Below are 20857 nucleotides of genomic sequence, written 5' to 3' on the forward strand. Positions count from 1 at the left end.
ACAGCAAATCCCACACACAAAGACTATACCAAAACCTACAGCAAATACTATGAGGAAACTGTAGAGGCATTCCTATCAAAGCTGGAAACAAGTTTAAATGCCCACAATAACCTCTACCGTTGATGTTATATTGTAAGTCCCAGCCAAGCTGGCAAAACAAGAAAAAAGAAATAAAGGTCTAAGGAGTAGGAAGGGAGAAACAAATGTATCATTATTTTAGTTTACCTATGTGTCTATGTAGATAATCCAAAAGATTCTACAAACTACCATAACTGATAAGAATGTGGTACCAGTTCAGAAATAGAAAACAGATGAATGAAATTTAACAAAAAGCTTAGAAACAGACTCAAATATAAATGGAGACTTGCAACATGATGGAGAAGGTATAGCAAATCTACAGAAGAACAATGGACTAAAAAACTGGGGTTGGAAAAGAAAGAGCCAACCATCTAAAAGAATCAAAACTAGATCCCTACCCTACCCCACTTAAGAATATACAGGGCTTCCCTGGCGGTGCAGCGGTTGAGAGTCCGCCTGCCGGTGCAGGGGACACGGGTTCGTGCCCCGGTCCGGGAGGATCCCGCATGCCACGGAGCGGCTGGGCCCGCGGGCCATGGCCGCTGAGCCTGCGCGTCCTGAGCCTGTGCTCCGCAACGGGAGGGGCCACAACAGTGAGAGGCCCGCGTACCGAAAATAAATAAATTAATTTAAAAAAAGAATATACATACCAGATCTTTAAAATTTTTAAGAGGAAATGTGACAGAATATCTTCATGGTTTGGGGGAAGAAAGAATTTCTCAAATGTGAAACAGTAAGTAAAAACCCAAAAGAACTGATGAACTTGACTAAAACAAAATTTAAAAGATACCATACAAAACACTGAAACACAAATGATAAAAAGAAGACAACCTGCAATATATTTAACAAAGGATTAGTAACCAGATGTATCAAGTATTCCTAAAAATCAATAGGAAAAAAATGGACAAAGGACATGAATCGGCTATTCACAGACGATGAAATGTGAAATAATGTGAGAAGATATTCAACCTCTCCAATTATCAGAGAACCGCAAATCAAAACAACATTGAGATGCAATTCTACACCCAAGACACTGGCAATAAGTCTATTACCATCAAGTGTTAGCAAAGATAAAGGGAAATGGGAACTCTTATATACTGCTCATGAGGGTAATTTGATACTCACCTCTGGGAAAAGCAATATGGCAATATTTAGTAAGGTTATAATGTGAAAACCCTAATACCCAGCAATATCACTTCTAGGCTGTCATGTGCTCAAGCAGACATATACAGGAATGTTCATTGCCCACCAATTATAGTAGGAAAATAGTGGCACTGATAGGTGAATTGATAAACTGTGGTATTTCATAAAATGTAACAGTATACAGCAGTTAAAATCACGATCTAGATCTATATACTAAGCAACATGGATGAATCTTTTGAAAATAACATTGACTGAAGAAAGTAAATTATAGGATGCTACTTTATAATACTGTTCTTTATATGATAATAACTGTCCATGTAATTTTTAAATACATAAAGCAATACTCATTGTTCTTATGGATACATAGGAAATCAACAAAAGCATAAAAATATGTACTGGAGTCACACTAAATTCATGACAGTGACACCTCAGGGAAGGAAGCAGAACAATTCTAGAGAAGGAAATGGGTCATTTTATTGGAATTTTTTTTCTTTAAAAAAAAAAGATGGGTAGAAAGTATGACAACAGGTTAGACCTGTATTCACTGTGGGTAGTAGATACATAGGTGCTGACTATGGTAGCCTTTTTACTTTTCTGTATACCTTTCAATTTAAAAAAATTTTTTTAAATAAGCCAACAAAAGGCAATTGAGAATTGAAGACAGTTAAAACCTGACCCTTAATGCCCCAAACAATACTCTCAGATTTCTTCCACATCTGAATCCTACGCCAATTTAACAAGCTGATCCTAACGTTCTTTAAAAGTTCAGTGACTGTATTTTTAGGAAGTATCCCATGCCCTGAAGCTTAGTCTCTATTGCTCTTATTTCCAAAAAAGTAACTCTTGATTATATTTAAAACTCGTCCCAGCCCACACAGGGCAAACAGAGTGACTCTCTGCCCCTTGCCTTTCTCTCCAAACAAGTTGCAGCATGTCGACCGCATGTGTCCCAGGGAGAAATGTGAGTCTAACTGTGTCTTCTGTGATCAGAGACAGCAGGTGAGAAATTGCTTTGCTGTGTGTGTCTTCACAGTAATTCCCAGCTGCCCTTTGAAGTCATTCAATAACACTAAGTGATATCAGATCACAAGAAACATAGCATGAGGTCACAGTTTCATCTACCTCTCACTCTGTATGCTCCTTGTACCAAACCCAAATAAAATGCTGCACTTTCATTGCAAATGTCTCTGGGTCCGCTTCCTCCAAAATCCCTAAGGAGCAAAAAAATTGTAGTATAACACCCCAATGCCTTTTCTATCCAGCCTTGTGAAATAATGAAGAATTCCATGAAAACGAATGTTCTAGACAGGTGAACCAACACATTTAATAACTCGCAGGTTTTGATCGTTATGAACATCTCTACGAAAAACCTCAGATGTGTGTGTGCCTTCACTGTTCTCTCCCCTCCAAGCCAGGCTCTCTCCCTACCCTTTCTACGCCGTTTGCTTTTCTAATCTACTCTCAAGTGACAGTTTAACCAAGCAGATAGTCAGATGGTTGAGCACAGCACAAATTACATGGGATGCAAGTCACAAAAGTTGTGTGCAGAATCTCATGGCTTTATGAGGAGTTTACTGCCTTTATGTCAAGGACTGCACCCTCAGCTGCCTGATTCCCCAGGAGCTGTGTTCTGGAAGGTGGAAGTTCTGGAAGCCTGAGCTCAGCAGGGGTAGCTTGTTACCATGTGATTTAATTTAAAATAGATGGTCAGCTGAGGCCAAACACACTCCTCCCAACGCCATGGGTAACTGAAATCATTCACGGAGTATAATATAATTAAGTCATAAGTCATGTAATGAAAAACTACCAGCAGTTTTTCTGGGTTCTGTTTCTGGTCTTATTACTGCTATTTTATTAAGTTGTTTTTTTTTTAAGTCAGTGAAAAAGAAAACAAAGTTACAGATCTACAGTTTAGACTATGTAAATATTTAATTTAAAATAGCAAAAGAGAAAAACCAGAAATTTTTCAGAAAATGCTATTATATAGAAAGAACTGATCAAAGTTGTCTTTAACAAATTAAGACCAAAATCGAAAAAAATGAAAAAAGGCCAGAAATAGACAATTAAGACAAAAGAAAATACAATTAGTAAATAAACCTGTGGTATAATGTCTAAATTAAGTCATCAAAGGAAATGCAAACTAAAACAAGGAGGTACACTATTATGGCTAATTAATTTTTTAAAAGGCATGTAAGAGTATTAATACAACATGTCACAAAGGTGGTAGTAAAATGATACAAGCCTTTTAGAAAGCAGTTTAACAATATGTTTCAGGCTGTTTCAGTAGCCTCATTTCTAGAAATTCACCCTAAGAAAATAGTTTAAAAAAGGAAATAACTATACACATACATATGTCCAGCTGTCCACAGCAGTGTTATTTATACCAATGAAAATGCAAAAGCAGCATACAGATTGAGTAAAATATGTCATTACAGCCTTTCAAAATTAGAATTATAAAGTGATACTATAAATTTTTAAATGTCAATACTATTAATGTGAATAAAAACACAAGGTTATATTGCTATTCAGTCAGCCATTCATTAAGTACCTTCTCTAATAATAGTATAATTTTATTTTGTGCACTAATGCTAGCACGTATGTATAATAAACACAAGTTTCTGACAAATCTTGGGTTTTACAGACTAAACTATTATGCACATATAAAGTATGATTATAAATGATATCTTTATAGTTCATTGGAAAGAAGACCATATATTTCTAAATAATAAATCTTTAATCTCTGTTTTAGTACCATAATATTTCTCCATTCATTATTCAAACATTGAGTCCCTCCCTCTTATATACTAGCACTGTGCCAAGTACTGTAGATAAAAAGATGGAGAAGACAAATTTCCTGCTCTCATGAAGACCACAGTCCAGTAGGGAAGACAGACAAGTATATATATAAAAAAAAAAAATCACCATACAGTATGTGTTAGAATAATAAAGGTATAGAAGAAATGAGGAAGGAAGGGCCCTAAGTGGGCAATCAACAAATATTTTGAATTATTATATTCAAGGGACCAAAAAGGATACAAAGAATTCTCAGTATGGTTTGTTTCCTTGAGGCAATATAAAATTCTCCCTGCCCAAGCTCACCTACTGATGGCAGTGGGCAGTGGAGTGAGATGAAGCTGGACTCTGGAGTCACACAGACCTGAGTGTGAACCCTCCCCCCAGCCCCAGCTGTGTGGCCTAGGGCCAGTTCCAAGTCTGACCTGTGCCTCAGTCCCTCACTCAAAAAAATCCCGAGTGACGATTCTGCACTCCATTTTGCACCAGGCACTGTCACATGCCCTGTGACTAGAACTGTAGAGAAGAAAACACTATCTCTGCCCCGTGGAGCCCAGCCAGCAGACCAACAGCAACAGTGATTATAATTATTACAAGCATTCTGGAAGGGGAAGACGGTGTGTGGCGGGGAGGCCATCCCTAGGGGACTCGGGGTATTAGAAAAGACCTCTCTGAGATCATGAACTTACTATGAGATCTGAAAGCTGAGAGAAATAAACAACTCCTATGCCCAGTCCCAGAGTGCAGGGCCAAATGTTAGTGGTGAAACCCGCCACAAAGCTGTCAAGAAGCAAAATGCAAATTGACTCTACTGATTCCAGAATGACTTTTCGTAAGAGATCAAGTTCAGGGGAACAGGGAAGGAATTACCATATATTCTTAAATGTATGTGTCCAGAACGCTGATCTAGTACGATTTAATGTAACCAGCAGAGACATTACCCTGTAAATCAGGAACAAAACCCTGATGCCCATCATCACCACTGGAACTTAACACCGTTCTGGATGTTCTGGTCAACTCAATACTGTATGCGAGAGGCGTGCGCCAAGCCAGTTCCTGCACTGCCAAGGCGCGTGTCCACGGGTACGGACTATCTACAAAGCAATCGGCCGTATTTAAGAGTAAGCCCTAAGAACACTCATGCCGTTTGTATTTTATCATTCTTAATCTAGGAAATTTTATATTCAAATCTGTTCACTGCAGTATTACAGTCAATATGGTGGTTAAAAAAAAAAGAAATATTTTACCCATAAAACAAAGAATAGATAAAAATCATGAAATCTGATTACGTCATCAAAAACGATGTTTTAAAAACATTTTTAATGACATGGGATAATGCTTATGTAATGCCAAGATAAAAAAAAAAACACACACACACACACACAAAAACCCTCGAGTCAGAGTCCCTGGTCCCCTCCTGGCTGCCAGTCCTCCTGGCTGCTAAGGTGGGCCTTGTCCCTTCTCGACCAAGAGCAGCGCTGGGTCAGTCCCTCCTCCCTCACCACCTTCTTCCCTAGCCTGAGCCGTCACCCCAGCAGCCTCCTTCCGACCTCACCATCAACCTTCTCAGTCTCCCTCCGGCTCCACTTTCCCTTCCTGATCTCTCAATGTTGACATTTCCCAGGGCTTGCTTGGTCCTTGGACCCTTCTGATGACCTCATTTAGTCACGTGGCTTTGATTTCCACGCAAACTGTGCTCCAGTTTGGATCTCAGGCCCTGTCCTCCTATTGTGAGCTCCAGGTCTCCACGTCCAATCACCTCCTCAACAGCTCCGAGCGGCCGTCTAACAGGAGCTCAAATCTAGCACACCTTGATTCCCCTCCTCCCACCAACCCCCAGCTCCTCCTCAGCATTCAGCTCCTTAAAAGGCTCCACTGTTTGCAAAGTTGCTCACCAAGTGTATTAGTTAGCTAGTGCTACTGTATCAAAGCACCGCAAACTTCACGCCTTAGACAACAGAAAGTCACCGTCTCACAGTCTGGAGGCTGGAAGTCTGAAATCAAGGTGTGGGAGGGGACGGTTTCTTCTGAAGGCTGTCCTATTGCTCTCTCCAAACTTCTAGTGGCCTCGGGAATTCCTTGGCTTGTAGAAGCTCTCTTCACATGTCTTCCCTCTATGCATGTCTCACCACCTGTCCTCAAACCCTTCTCCAGGCCACCCTGTCCCCTGCAATCTATTCTCACCAGGGCAGCCAGAGGGATTCTGTTAGAACCAAAGTCAGATCACACAGCTCTTCTGCACTAAACCCTCCAAAGGCTTCCAACTCACTCAGTGAAATGCAAAGCCCTTATTTTTACAGCCTGCAAGTCTCCACCACCTCTCCCATGTCACTTCCTAGCATGCCTTGAGCACCATACTCCTGTCTCACTGGCTTCCTTGCTAGTCCCTGGGCAGAACACACCTGCTTCCACTGCAGGGCCCTTGCACTGGCTATTCCTCCGCCTGTAACATTCTTCCCTAGATATTCACGGGCTACCTTTCTCACATCACTCAGCCTCCCTTGTGACTGTCCACTCCAAAACAGCAATCTCTGGGCCTTGATCAGTCTGCCTCATTTTTCTTTAAAGCACTTATCCTTAACCCAACATTATATTATTTATCTATTCATTGTCTGTTTCTCCCACTAAAATATCAGCTCCTCAGGCAGAAAGACGATTTTGATAGCTGCTTTTTCCCTTGGGTTTAGAATAACGTCTGGCTCAAAGAAGATAACTAACTGCTGAATGAATGAACACATGAAGGAAGGCTGGAAGAAAAATATACTAATGCTAACATGAATTATATACCTATGAGTGGTGAAATTACACAAGTTATTAAGTTGTTGCTTATACCATATTATACTTTCCATATTTTCCACAATGGCCTATTTTTACTTTCATAGCATGGCAAAAATCAACAATACTTTATTGAAAAGAGATGTTCATTCACTTAATGGCGAGTTTAAACATATTTAAATTTTTAAGGGGTGTAAGTCCTACCATCTAAATAATATGGGAGACAGAGTACCATACACTAGACTTTATGATAACTGTACTATATTGGAACACTGAATAGTTTTACTTTGAAACTTATTCTTAACATACTATGATTGGGTAATACGTCTAGCACTATTATTTACATGTTTAACCTGTTAGAAAAGCTGACTTCTTTTATTTTTGTCAACCAAAAATGTTTTTGAAAATCAGAGCAATAAAAGATAAACATTATTAGGCCAAAATGACTGCCAACTTGAGAATCAAGTATCTGAAACTTGGATTACAATAAAGGGAGAAAAAGACTAAGACAGAAAACATAACTTTACTCTGATTAGGGAGTGTCACCTAGTGGTAAAGAGCCTACTGAAGCCAGGCAGCCCAAACCAAGCCCAGCTCAGACACTGACTAGCTGTGTGCCCTTGGGTATTTTTTTTTCCATCTCAGTTTTCCCATCTGTAAAATGGGAGTGATAAAAAGAAGAGGGTTTCTGTATGGATTAAGTGAATGCATATATGCAAAGCACTAGGACAGGGCCTGCTTCACAGTAGGATTTGACAGGTGTCAGCTATTATTATTATTCCACACATCAAATTCGTCCCATACGTGCCCCAAAATAGCCTTTAAGGAAGCTTTTGAGAAGCAGGTCACATCTATATCTGGGATAGAATTTTACTTCTACCATTGGAATTTTAAACTTATCCAAGACAGCCTTTCACACTGAATCAAACATAATAAGCTAACTTTTTTCCTTTCTTTCCCACATTTAATCATCCAGAATAAAGCTGTGGGTGGCAAAAAAGTGACAGAGAGCATCATTAGTCCAAAATAAAATATTATATGGTTGTTCTCATGCTCAAGACTCGTATTTCGAAACAAATTCTCTTAACTGAAAAAAGAATAATAGCTACATGAATGAGACAGAGCCTTTAAAAATTACCCTTCATTTTGACAGCATTCCTTTAGGTAAATTAAGAGTATTATGTGACCAAGGATGGGAATACCCTGGAAGAGATATAATCCAGGCCATGCAAAGCCTTTCCTTGCTAAAATAAAAACACTTGCAAATGTCACTGATGCCTGAGCATCAATGTAGAACACAAACATTCGACGGACTGTGGACACAGCCCCAGCTACAGGGATCACAATAATTGGGCTCTAAAACCCAAGATGGGAGCAACAATTGAAGCCTCACTGTGAAATATAAGGCCATGCCTCTAAATGGAAGGAAGAAGCACAGGAGATGATGCTATTTGCAAACACGTAGCCCTCTGACTACTAGCTCTATTATTGTGAAATGTGATATAACCATTTTCAGAACTGAAGCTGAAATAGAACTAAGAACTTCAAGGGCCCATCAGCAAGCAGTTGAAAGGAATAAGCAAAGCTCTGTTTTCAAACCTTTAATATAAAAAATTAGAATTGTTTAAATAGCTTTTCTTATTTCTGACATCCTTCAGAATAGAGAAATTATTTTAGTAAACATTGTGAATGTAAAATGCTCCTTTTATCCATATACTGGGCCTATCTTTCATATGCATTTAAATTGTTTTTTTACTGAATCAATCTCTCAGGTCCCTTCTATAATATCTGATCTCAGAAGTGAAAAAAAAAAGTGTAATCAGGAAACAGAAATTTTAAAATTATTAGGAGGAAAACTAACAAGAGTGATCTTTCTGTTAAAGTTGTCAATTTTAAAATAAACCAACTATTTCCATTTAAAACATGATGCCAAAAGTGTTAAATAATGGATGATGACGACACAGGGTGTTACTATTCCCAACTTCTTAATGTTTTTGTGTTTTCCAAGAAAATAAAGCATATAAATTTTAAAAGATTTAATTCAAGTAATTGCTTTCATTGTTCAAAATATGCCATGAATAACCTACTTATTTTAGTAGTTATTTTATTTGTTTCTGTTTTCTTACAAAGTAGAACTGCTAAATTTCCTGCTAATCAGTTCGGGGAAAACGTAAGTAAGAGAAAGAAAGTACAGAAACTTTACACAATTCCTGAAGCAGAGATTTTAGTAAACTGTGAAAAATACAATAATCACTAATGTCTCACAACTGCCTGTTTAACAGACTGACATGCAGTCGCTGTTCTCAAGCCACAATCCCCCAAAGATCATATATTCCAGGTACCCATTTTTTTCCTTAGATTTATTCCCATTATTTGGTCGTCACCAGCTCACACCATGATTAGGGGCAGGCTTCTGTGGAGTGAGAATGAGGAAGAAAGACAACTGTGGTTCTTTGTGGTAGCTAGTCTCTAAAGATGGTCCCAAATCCACCCCCATGCTGCTCCTCCCATCAAAAGGTGGACCTTATGTCCCTCCCCCTTGAATCTGAGCTGGGTCTAGGACTATTCTACCAAGGAAATGCAGAAGTGCCCTGCTGAGAACCTCCAAGCCCAGGCCTGAAAAGCCAGGAAGCAATACTTCCTCCCTCTTGGAACCCAGCTGCCATGTTAAGGGGAAGCCCAATCAACCATAGGAAGGGGCCCATATGGAAGAGAATTGAGGCCCTCAACCAACAGCCCCTGCTGAGCTCCCAATCAACAACAGCCGGTGTCATCTTGCCAGCCATGTGAGTGTTCTAGCTGATACCACGTGGTACAGAGACAGGCCATCCCTGCTGAGCCCTGCCAAATTGCAAAATCATGAGTAAATAAATGACGGTGTTTGTTTTAAGCCACTAAGTGTTCGGATAATTTGTCTCACAGGAATAGATATAAACAGAAACAATGTTCCTGAAGAAGAGTCATCATCTCTCATTCCAGGGCTTCTGCTAATTCTAATTCTACCATGCTAAATTATCCTGCATTACGCACTTACAGACTGTGGTTGTGTAATCAAGTCTTCAAAATAAAAATGAGCATAGAACCTCTTGAATCATATGAAGCAGGGAGAAGACCCAGCACAGGCCTCTGTATCTATGCATTTTCAAGCACTGAATGTGATCAAAGACAAAGACAGCTTTCCAACAATTTCCTGGCCAAGTTACCAAGTACAGAAAAATACTCATCTTTGATAACAGTAGCCACAACTGAGTACTATTATTACAAATTTTATGTTATACATACTTTACCACAACTTTTAAGATAATGTAATACACACCAAAAAAAAAAAACCCACACACTGTACACTTTAAATGGGTGAATTACATGGTATGTGAATTATATCTCAATAAAGAAGCACCTTCCATAAGGTGCTACACACTGCAAACAGCCCAGGTTATCTTTGAACAGCTCTATCTTAAAAAGACTTTTCCTGATATTGTGTTAAAATTCGCCTGCCCACAGCTTTCATTTACCAACTCCCCTTTCCGTAGTATTTGAAGAAAACCCTACCGTCCTGCCCATGGCTTCTTCTCTCCTGACTCAAAGATACCCATTCCAGCAGCTCCTTCTCAGGTCAGCACTGTGCCACCTCCATCACCTGGCTGCAGAGCTCTGAGTATATTCCAGCAGCTCCCAGTATTGGAGAAGACCATGAGCTTTGGAGTCAGAATGCTAGGTTTAAATCTGAGTTCCATCACTTACTAGCCACATGAAGCTTCAATTTCAACATGTGTAAAATGGGAGTAGGGGAAGGAAGGCTCACCTTTGGGAAGCAGCGAGGCAGGGAGTGAAATCAGGGCCTGAGATGACGACCACCTGTAGTCAAAATGACTCTTGCAAATCTACTTAGTAGGGGCAACACACTATCTCTCAAATGTCTTTCTGCATTTAACAAGCCACCATTTCTTTGTTTAAACACCATCTCTCCCCCTCTGCCAAGCACATGTAGTAATTCAAGCTCATTAAGTGCATGAATGATGCAACTTCACTAGAACAGAACCCACCTCAATGTTAATAAGCAAGGAGCAACAGGGTCTGGAACCCAGGAAGCCCACCAAAACGACTAGCTTCTATCATTCTATCTATTGCGATTCCAGGGGGGAAGGACAAAATCTAACGTGATGTTTCCAAAGTGGTCAGCCCAGCCAACATGGGACAGAGCAGACCTACAAGTGGGACAGTGATGGGAATGGTTTTTTGAAATGTCATGCCAGCACCTCGTTTTCTGTTTCTGATTATCTTCCACTTCCTTCAGTTGGCAGGTTAGAGAGATCTGGAACATCCACCCCCAAGAGCACTGTGCAGAAGAGACTCGGTCCTCCCCTTCCAGGACATTCCCGCCCGGTGCCCATCAGTTCACACTCACCTACGAGTACTCATCCTGATTCTCAGCCCCTGACCCAGCCTCACGGGCAGAAAAGGGAAGAGTGGTTCTACCTGACGCCACCCCAGCAAACATTAAACACACATTTTCCTTTCACCATCCCACAGACGCCCGCTCCATCAACTGCACAAATGTAATTACCTTCTTAACTAAACTTCTGCACTTGTTCACAAGTAGTTAATGGAGTCATACAGGTATACTGTTGAAAACTGAAATTAAATATATTCCACCACAGAGCTGAACCACTACAGAGGTTAAAAAGCACAAGGGCTATTTTTTAATGTCACAATAATTATAGTCATCTGCCTGATCAAAACGTCAGATGGTAGGGGGAATCCAGGCGGATTTCCCGCCAGTGACTGGTGATACCTCCAACCCAGGCAGCAGGGTCCATGATCCCGTGTCTGCTTGGCCACTGGAAGGACATCGCTCTCTGACTTGCCACCATGCCCAGCTCTACGCAAGAGTGTGGGACTGCAAGGAGGGGAGTCCTTAAGAATACCGTTTAATACCGGACACTTCTGTCCTATGACGCCTCAGAAGGGAAAAAATATTGCTTTTCTGATAACCAGTGTTTGGCGATGGCCGGCCACACTCTCGCCTGACCAAGCCCTGGGCAACGAGAAGCCACTGGCAGATCCCTGTCACCTCCGGCAGGGTCCGGGGGATGAGTGACAAGGGGAACACACTTGCAATGCTCCTTTCAGCAGAACCATATGGTAAAGGGCTGTCAGCCTAGCAGGTGAGCCCAGAAAAACCTACTGAGGACACAAAGGACTGAGCCATAATCTGAACGCACAGAGTTCTTCATGCCACTTACCATTTACTCTTCAAGCAAGACATTTTCTCTCATCATCCTTCTTAACGCCGAAGGAAGGGCGACCCAATGAGAAAATCTCTTTAGCAGGCGAACTGAGCCCCAGGTGCATCAAAGTTATTTAATCTTAAGGCAGTGGTTCTAAGTGTGGTCCCTCGACAAGCGGCATCACCTGGGATCTTACCAGACAGGCAAGTTCTCATGTCCTACCTCAGACACGCGGAAGCCAGCAATCTGTGCTTTAACAAGCACTCCAGGTGATTCCAATGCATGAAAAATTTTGTGAGCTACAGTCAAATTTGAGAGTCACTGTCTTAAGGTGCTGGAATCTATGCAAAGGGCATTTCTGGGGTAACCAGCATTCATTAGCTGTTAAGTATCAATAGTTTGGGACTTGGGGCAAAAGGCAGAGTCAGACAATCCAATAATATGAGTGGAGTCAGGGTCATTCAGGACAATAAACACCATGGGCAGCTCAGGGATTGACAAGTCCAAGTGTCCAAGTGACAGGAAGGGTGGGTGATCTGTCCTGAACTGTGGCTTGAGAGGTGAGAACCCTGTCAGCTTCAGGGAGGTCCTGTACCACTGGAGAGCCGTGACTCATCTTCATCATTTTATAAAAAACAGTTCTCTCTTCAAATGCAATTTTACACTAAAGCTTAATATATGAAACAGACAAAGCAGGGATGAGTGACTGAGCACCCTCCCCACCCTGTTTCTCCTCTTACCTCTCCCCCTTTGCAGCCCCTGATATACTTCAGTGGAATCCTGAGGGTTTCTGAGAGCACAGGTCGAAAAGCATGGGCTCCTTATCAAACAAGCTGATTCTGGAGCCTCACCAGACAGAGTGAATAAGAAGAGCTGGGGATGGGGCCTAGAGACCTTCAGTTTCTCCAGGCAATCCTGATATCAGCCAGCTCACAGCCTTTGAGCAGTGCTTGTCTCAGAGCAGGGCCTGGACTTTTACATCAGAATCATCTGGGGGAGCCTGTTAACCCTGCATATTTTCCTGGGCCCTTCCCAAGCCCTGCTGAGGCTGGTTCTCAGGAGTAGAGCCCAGGAAGCTGCAATGGAAGGCGGTTCTTAACGTGCATCAGGTATAAGCGGCATTGTGGTGCACTGACTGTTCACCTTCACCCCCCCCCCTCAATCTCATGTTCTCAGTCTCTCACTCTCTCACCTGAAAATATAAAGAGAACTTATCCCTCCTGATCTTCTTGAGGCAGGGAGTCCTCTTGGCCGGTCCCGGAGCCTTGACTCCCAGAGCCTGGATGTCGAGTCACGCTCTGAGATGCTGGAGGAGGAGGAATGAGGCATGTCTTGGGGCCTGGACTCCTTTTCAGTCTCATCCCTTACGTGCCAGAACAGGATCGCTGACAACCAGGCACCAACACTCAGGCCAGTGGGTCTCAACGTGGTTTGCGTGATTAGAATCACGTGAGGAACGTTAAAAAACAAGGCGCCTAGGCGCCACCCAACCCCACAGATTCTGCCTTAATTGCCTTGGGTGGGAGCAGGGGTATTTTTTAAAGGCCTCTCAGATTATAATGCACAACCAGGGAAGAAAATCACAGCCTAGGGCAGACCTGTGCAAACGTGAATATGCACAGATCTTGTTACAATGAATATCTGGTTCAGAGGGTAGAGGTGGGGCCTGAGGCCCTGCATTTCCAACAGCCTCCCAGGTGCTGCTGCCGTGCTGGTCCGCGGATCACATTCTGAGCAGTAAGGATCTTGTGGTTCTCAAACTTCTGAATCACCTGGAGGGCTTGTTAAAATACAGATGACTGGGTCCACCCCAACAGTTTTTAATTCAATATGCCTGCGGTAGGACCCTAAAACGTGCATTTCTAACAAGTTCTCAGGGGATGCTCGGTTGACGATCCAGTGCCCACACTTTGAGAACCAGGAAGGCCGTGGTTTTCGCATATTAGTGCACATTAGAACCGTCTGGGGAGTTTTCAGAGCCACAGATGACCAGGCTTAATGCACATGATTCCTAGGCCTGGGGAGGAGCCCAAGAATTACAGCTCTGCGAGCTTCTCAAGGGACTCCCGTCATCCTCTAGGCCAGGGACCATATTCAGGTCTAGAATTTGCATCCCACAAATGCAATAACGTATCAGGTACTGATAGCAAGCTTTACGGGAAACAGGGTCTGAACATCATAAACGTACTTTATAATGTGTCACCACCGCACCCGTAAGACACTCCCATAAACCAGGACCTAAGGAAGACGGAAGAAGGCCACGTGGAACTAAACAAGTTCCAGATCACTGCTGGTTTCCTGGGAGACTTTTCTTGAGGGTTCCAAACCTAACCCATGGGCTTAAAGAGGAAGACAACGCCACAGAAGCTTTTCTCGGAACAATATCTATATGCCTGGGGGAAAGCAATGTAGCAGGGTAATCACTCAGGTGTTAGAAGACTCAGGGTAGCACTCGGACTAACCTCTAAAATGGGGGAAATGATACCTCACTTGAAGGCTGTTGAGGACAGGAAATAATGTACATAATGTACTTAGCAGAGGGCTGTCACTCAGTAAAATCACAGATACATGACAGTTCTGACAGTTGAGCCATAAAGTCTCAAAGCTGGAAGGAACCCTGATGTTTAGCTTTCAGCCAATAAAGGAAACTCAAAGACCATTAGCACAGCATCACTTAGATGTGCAGTATCTCAGGCCCACCCCAGACCTTCTGGATCAGACTCTGCATTTTAATATGACCTCCAGGAGATTCCTATGCACCACTGCCCTACAGTAGTAACCCTACCAGCTACGGAGTACGGCAGTGGTTCTCAGCCCTGCTGAGTTGGAATCATCTGGGGGCTTAAAAAAAAAAATATTCATGGATACTCATGGAAAGCCCTACCCCCAGAAAGTCTGATTCAACTGGTTTGGGAGGTAGCCTGAGAACTGAGATTTTTTTAATCTTCTTAAGGCAGCAAAGGTTGAGAGCCACTAGTACAGAATAAGTGTACAGGCTCTGGGGTCAGGACATTGCAATAATCACTCAGGTTGGCCTTTCCCACAGTCCAGCTCTAAGCTCTGTAGCCAGATGGTCCCTGAATGACCCCCTACACACACACGTGCACACATACACATACTCCTAGTAGAAGACCCCTTCTGTCTGGGCCACTGGTGTGAACGCAGCCCAGAGGTCCTGGCCTGGGAGGAGTGTACCACTTGAAGCGGCAGGAATGCGCAGCATCAAGCCTCGGGCTCTGCCTCCGATAAGCTGTGTGACCCTGGCGCAGCCACAACGCTCTAGGCCTCGGCTTCCTCATCCATTACACAAGGGGTTAGGCCAGGTGGTCCTGGGTCCCTCCAGCATCACCCTTCTTGGGTTACCTGGGGTCACAGCGCCAGGAAGAGGCACTCACAAAAGACTGGGTCGTGTTTTCACCTCACGGTCTTCAATAGAACAAAAAAGGCAGCCCTCTTCCCACTGTGCACTCAGTGCAGTCCTGTGATGGACATTCCTGCAGTCTCTCAGTGATTAGCCTGTAAACTGAAATTTAACAATAGGTTTTCTCTGAATGTCTTCTAAATATAGACACATTCTCTGCTTGAGCTGAGGATTTCCTGAAGGGTTTTTCTTAGGAAACTAACAGACCTAAATAATAGATGGTGTTTGGTTTGTACTTGCATACATGAGTGTGACTGTGTGTGTGTGTGTGTGTGTGTGTGTGTGTAAAAACAATGTGGCGATTGTGTTGGGTTTTTTCCCTGAGAACTCTAAGACGTCAGGAACCATTCGTCAGCCTGTCTCCGCCAATTCTCCTCTCACTGCACCTCTTGAGTTCATTCCTTTCTTTGCTTTTAAATGAGCCCCTTTTTGGTTCTGGCTCCCCCTGCAACACATCCAAGGCTGGCCTGCACGCTGGGTGCAACCGGGGCTCCCTGCCGCCCGCCCGAGTGCCCTGCGCGCTCCCTTGGGTGCAGGGAGACTCCCCTCACTGAGTTTTCCCACCTCACAGCCCACCCCTCAGGCCCAGCCTCTCGCTCTCCCTGCAGGACCTGCAGGCTTCTCCACGTCAACACGCCCAACCCTGGACCCCCTCCTGCCTCCCCTCCCTCTCCACAAAAACCTGAGGTGACCACCTCTCTCCCCTCTTCCTCCTGCCCCAACATTAAACCTGATTCCACCTCCTGGATCAATGTCTCTGGCCCTCTTTTCCATTCCCCACTGCACCACTGTCGTTTACACCTTCCTTTCTTTCCTGGGGCACCACCTCTGAAGTGGCCTGTTTTCCTCAACAAATCACCCTGCACTCCCCACAGCAGGATCTGCTCCGCTCTCTGGCTTCTCTAAGCCTACCAAATGCAGAGATAGCAACAGCTGTTGTTTATCAAGCCTCTGCTCTGTGCCAGGCAGGGCGCTGGCTTCTTCATTTACCTGTCCTGCAACCCTTACAATGTGCACAGATCTCCATTTTCAGACCAGGAAGCTGAGGCTCCGTGACAACACCTGGATTCCAATCCACTGAAATCATGATGCTGCTGGACAAATAACTGAGGCGGGGAATCCAGCCTCTGGGAGCTCTTGGCTCAGCCTACCACGTGGTCCTTATCACCTTCCCTTCCTCCACAAGCATCCTGTAAGCTGAGCAAATCCCCACCTTAGGGACACAACTCATGCTTCCCACCCCCAGGCTTGGTTCACATTGATCTCTCTGCCCAGAATGCCCTTCTCCCAGTCTCAGCCTGCAAAAGCATCCTACCCAACTAACTCAATTTCCTCTGCATGTTGCTCTGCAACTTCTCTAATGCAGCCAGGTTTGATACAGACCTCTCTCCTTTGGACCCCACGGAATTTGGTTTCCCTCTTATACCAATCCGTGTGCTTTTCTGATCCACTTCACACTGCAGCATACTCCTGCGTGGCAGGAACCAACTTATCTTTGTGTCCCTACATCTTCCACCCTAGCATTGAGAGTGCCTCGTGTATAAACGATCCTCGACAAATACTTGCTGAATTGAGCAGATGTTGTAAGACGTTGTCAAGGAGAAGCACGCTGAGAAAACGCAAGAGTCAGAAATTACATGTCATCATCCTACCTCTACCAATATTTTAAAGAATTCCTTATGTCCGTGAGGACTCTTTTTGTCACCTACAAGTAGTGACTAACAATACTAGCAAATGAATGAAAGTTATAAGGAAGCATATTTAAGCTCTACAAAGTCAATTTAATTTTTCACAATTGTTTACAAAAAAAAAAAGGTTGGTCATGAAGAATTGAGCTTGTTGTCTCTAGAAGGATTCAAGCAGAGGCTAAGTGTCCTGCGGAAGAGGTGTCTGGAGGATTCCTGGGCTGGAGTGGGGATGGGGTAGCTGGATTAGAGGTCTGGTTTTCTAGATCATTTCCAGTAGGATTCCAGCCACCCCCCTTCCCGTTGTCAGGACACCCACTGAAGATGACAGGCATGTTGTGTCATGTACAACAACTGAAAACACTTCCCTGAAGCCCTACCCCATGTCTCTTTGCCAAGCATCAATGTGTCACTTATCCCTGAAGTTCTGTAACAGGAAAAAGTCAAAGCAGCCAATGAGTTCATCCTCTGATCCCAAAACCTTATTTTGATCATGAAAGTCTACGTGACTTTTACACGCTTTCCGAACCCACCAAAAGCCAGCTTCGTGTTTAGATAGCTCAAGTGGCGATTATTCTGCAAACTTCACTGAAAAGTTAAATTATACAACCATGAGTCGAGAAAAAAAAAATTCATTAGAATCACAAAAGTTCATTTGCAAGTAATAATGATAGTGTGCAACGAACCAAAAAGTATGATTAATGCAATTCCGGACACCAGAGGTCCATGTAAAAATGATTTGGCAGGAGGAGACCTTCAAGATGGCAGAGGAGTAAGATGTAGAGATCACCTTCCTCCCCACAAATACATCAGAAATACATCTACACGTTGAACTGCTCCTATAGAATACCCACTGATAGCTGACAGAAGACCTCAGACCTCCCGAAAGGCAAGAAACCCCCCCACGTACCTGGGTAGGACAAAAGAAAAAAGAATAAACAGAGACAAAAGAATAGGGACGGAGCCTGCACCAGTGGGAGGGAGCTGTGAAGGAGGAAAGGTTTCCACACACCAGGAAGCCCTTTCGTGGGCGGAGACTACGGGTGGCGGAGGGGGGAAGCTTCGGAGCCACGGAGGAGAGTGCAGCAACAGGGATGCAGAGGGCAAAGCAGAGAGATTCCTACACAGAGGATCGGTGCCGACCAGCACTCACCAGCCCAAGAGTCTTGTCTGCTCACCCGCCGGGGCGAGCGGGGGCTGAGAGCTGAGGCTCGGGCTTCGGTCGGATCGCAGGGAGAGGACTGGGGTTGGCGCCGTGAACACAGCCGGCAGGGGGTTAGTGCGCCACGGCTAGCCGGGACGGAGTCCGGGGAAAAGTCTGGAGCTGCTGAAGAGGCAACAGACTTTTTCTTGCCTCTTTGTTTCCTGGTGCGCGAGGAGAGGGGATTCAGAGCGCTGCTTAAAGGAGCTCCAGAGACGGGCGTGAGCCGCGGCTGTCAGCACGGACCCCAGAAACAGGCATGAGACGCTAAGGCTGCTGCTGCCGCCACCAAGAAGCCTGTATGCGAGCACAGGTCACTATCCACACTCCCCTTCTGGGAGCCTGTGCAGCCCGCCACTGCCAGGGTCCCGGGATCCAGGGACAACTTCCCCGGAAGAACGCATGGCGTGCTTCAAGCTGGTGTAACGTCCCTCTGGCCTCTGCCGCCGCAGGCTTGCCCCGCACTCCGTGCTCCTCCCTCCCCCCGGCCTGAGTGAGCCAGAGTCCCCGAATCAGCTGCTCCTTTAACCCTGTCCTGTCTGAGCGAAGAACAGATGCCCTCAGGCGACCTACACACAGAGGCGGGTCCAAATCCAAAGCTGAACTCCGGGAGCTGTGCGAACAAAGAAGAGAAATGGGAATCTCTCCCAGCAGCCTCAGGAGCAGCTGGATAAACTCTCCACGATCAACTTGATGTACCCTGCATCTGTGGAATACCTGAATAGACAACGAATCATCCCAGAATTGAGGCTGAGGACTTTGTGTGATTTTGTCTGTATAGCTTCGCTTTTACCATTTGTCCAAGGTTCTGTCTGTCCATTTTTTTTTTTTAGCATAGCTTTTAGCACCTGTGGATTGGTGGATTTCTTTTTTGGTTTGCTTACTCTCTTCTTTCTTTCTTTCTTTTTCTTTTTTTATGACTTTGTAATTTTTTTTATTTTTAATAATTTTTTTCTTTATTTTAATAACTTCATTTTATTTTATTTTTTCTTTCTTTCTTTCTTTTTTTCTCCCTTTTCTTCTGAGCCGTGTGGCTGACAATGTCTTGGTGCTCTGGCTGGGTGTCAGGCCTGTGCCTCTGAGGCAGGAGAGCCCAGTTCAGGACATTGGTCCACCAGAGACCTCCCAGCTCCCTGTAACATCAAACGGCAAAAGCTCTCCCAGAGATCTCCATCTGAACGCTAAGACCCAGCTCCACTCAATGACCAGCAAGCTACAGTGCTGGACACCCTATGCCAAAGTAGCATGACAGGAACACAACCCCACCCATTAGTACAGAGGCTGCCTAAAATCATAAGGTCACAGACACCCCAAAACACACCACCAGATGCAGTCCTGCCCCCCAGAAAGACAAGATCCAGCCTCATCCACCAGAGCACAGGCACCAGTCCCCTCCACCAGGAAGCCTACACAAACCACTGAACCAACCTTAGCCACTGGTGGCAGACACCAAAAACAACAGGAACTACAAACTTGCAGCCTGCGAAAATGAGACCCCAAACACAGAAACGTAGGCAAAATGAAAAGACAGAGAAACACACAGCAGATGAAGGAGCAAGGTAAAAACCCATCAGACCAAACAAATGAAGAAGAAATAGGCATTCTACCTGGAAAAGAATTCAGAGTAATGATAGTAAAGATGATACAAAATCTTAGAAATAGAATGGAGAAAATACCAGAAACGTTTAACAAGGACTTAGAAGAACTAAAGAGCAATCAAACAATGATGAACACCACAATAAATGAAATGAAAAATTCTCAAAAAGGAATCAAGAGCAGAATAACTGAGGCAGAAGAACGGATAAGTGACCTGGAAGATAAAATAGTGGAAATAACTACTGCAGAGCAGAATAAAGAAAAAAGAATGAAAAGAATTGAGGACAGTCTCAGAGACCTCTGGGACAAAATTAAACACACCAACATTCAAATTATAGGGGTCCCAGAAAAAGAAGAGAAAAAGAAAGGTACAGAAAATATTTGAAGAGAATATAGTTGAAAACTTCCCTAATATGGGAAAGGAAATAGTCAGTCAAGTCCAGGAAGTACAGAGAGTCCCATACAGGATAAATCCAAGGAGAAACACACCAAGACACATATTAATCAAACTATCAAAAATTAAATACAATGAAACAATACTAAAAGCAGAAAGGGAAAAACAACAAATAACATACAAGGGAATCCCCATAAGGTTAACAGCTGATATTTCAGCAGAAGCTCTGCAAGCCAGAAGGGAGTGGCAGGACATATTTAAAGTGAGGAAAGGGAAAAACCTACATCCAAGATTACTCTATGCAGCAAGGATCTCATTCAGATTTCAAGGAGAAATTAAAACCTTTATGGACAAGCAAAAGCTAAGAGAATTCAGCACCAGCAAACAAGCTCTACAACAAATGCTAAAGGAACTTCTCTAAGTGGGAAACATAAGAGAAGGAAAAGACCTACAATAACAAACCCAAGACAATTAAGAAAATGGTAATAGGAACATGCATATCAATAACCACCTTAAATGTAAATGGATTAAAAGCTCCCACCA

General features: G+C 43.6%; 1 protein-coding gene across 8 annotated transcripts in view; it reads right to left on the reverse strand.

Moving 5' to 3' along the window:
* The window catches only part of LTBP1 (latent transforming growth factor beta binding protein 1), a 425591-nt gene that overhangs the window by 376508 nt on the left and 28226 nt on the right, over window positions 1–20857 (reverse strand). The gene's annotated exons all lie outside the window — the stretch shown is intronic.

The sequence above is a fragment of the Delphinapterus leucas genome, chromosome 13 (assembly GCF_059928025.1).
Source record: "Delphinapterus leucas isolate spDelLeu-1000000601 "Yukka" chromosome 13, BTC_Dleu_Yukka2, whole genome shotgun sequence".
NCBI classification, from domain to species: Eukaryota; Metazoa; Chordata; class Mammalia; order Artiodactyla; family Monodontidae; genus Delphinapterus; species Delphinapterus leucas.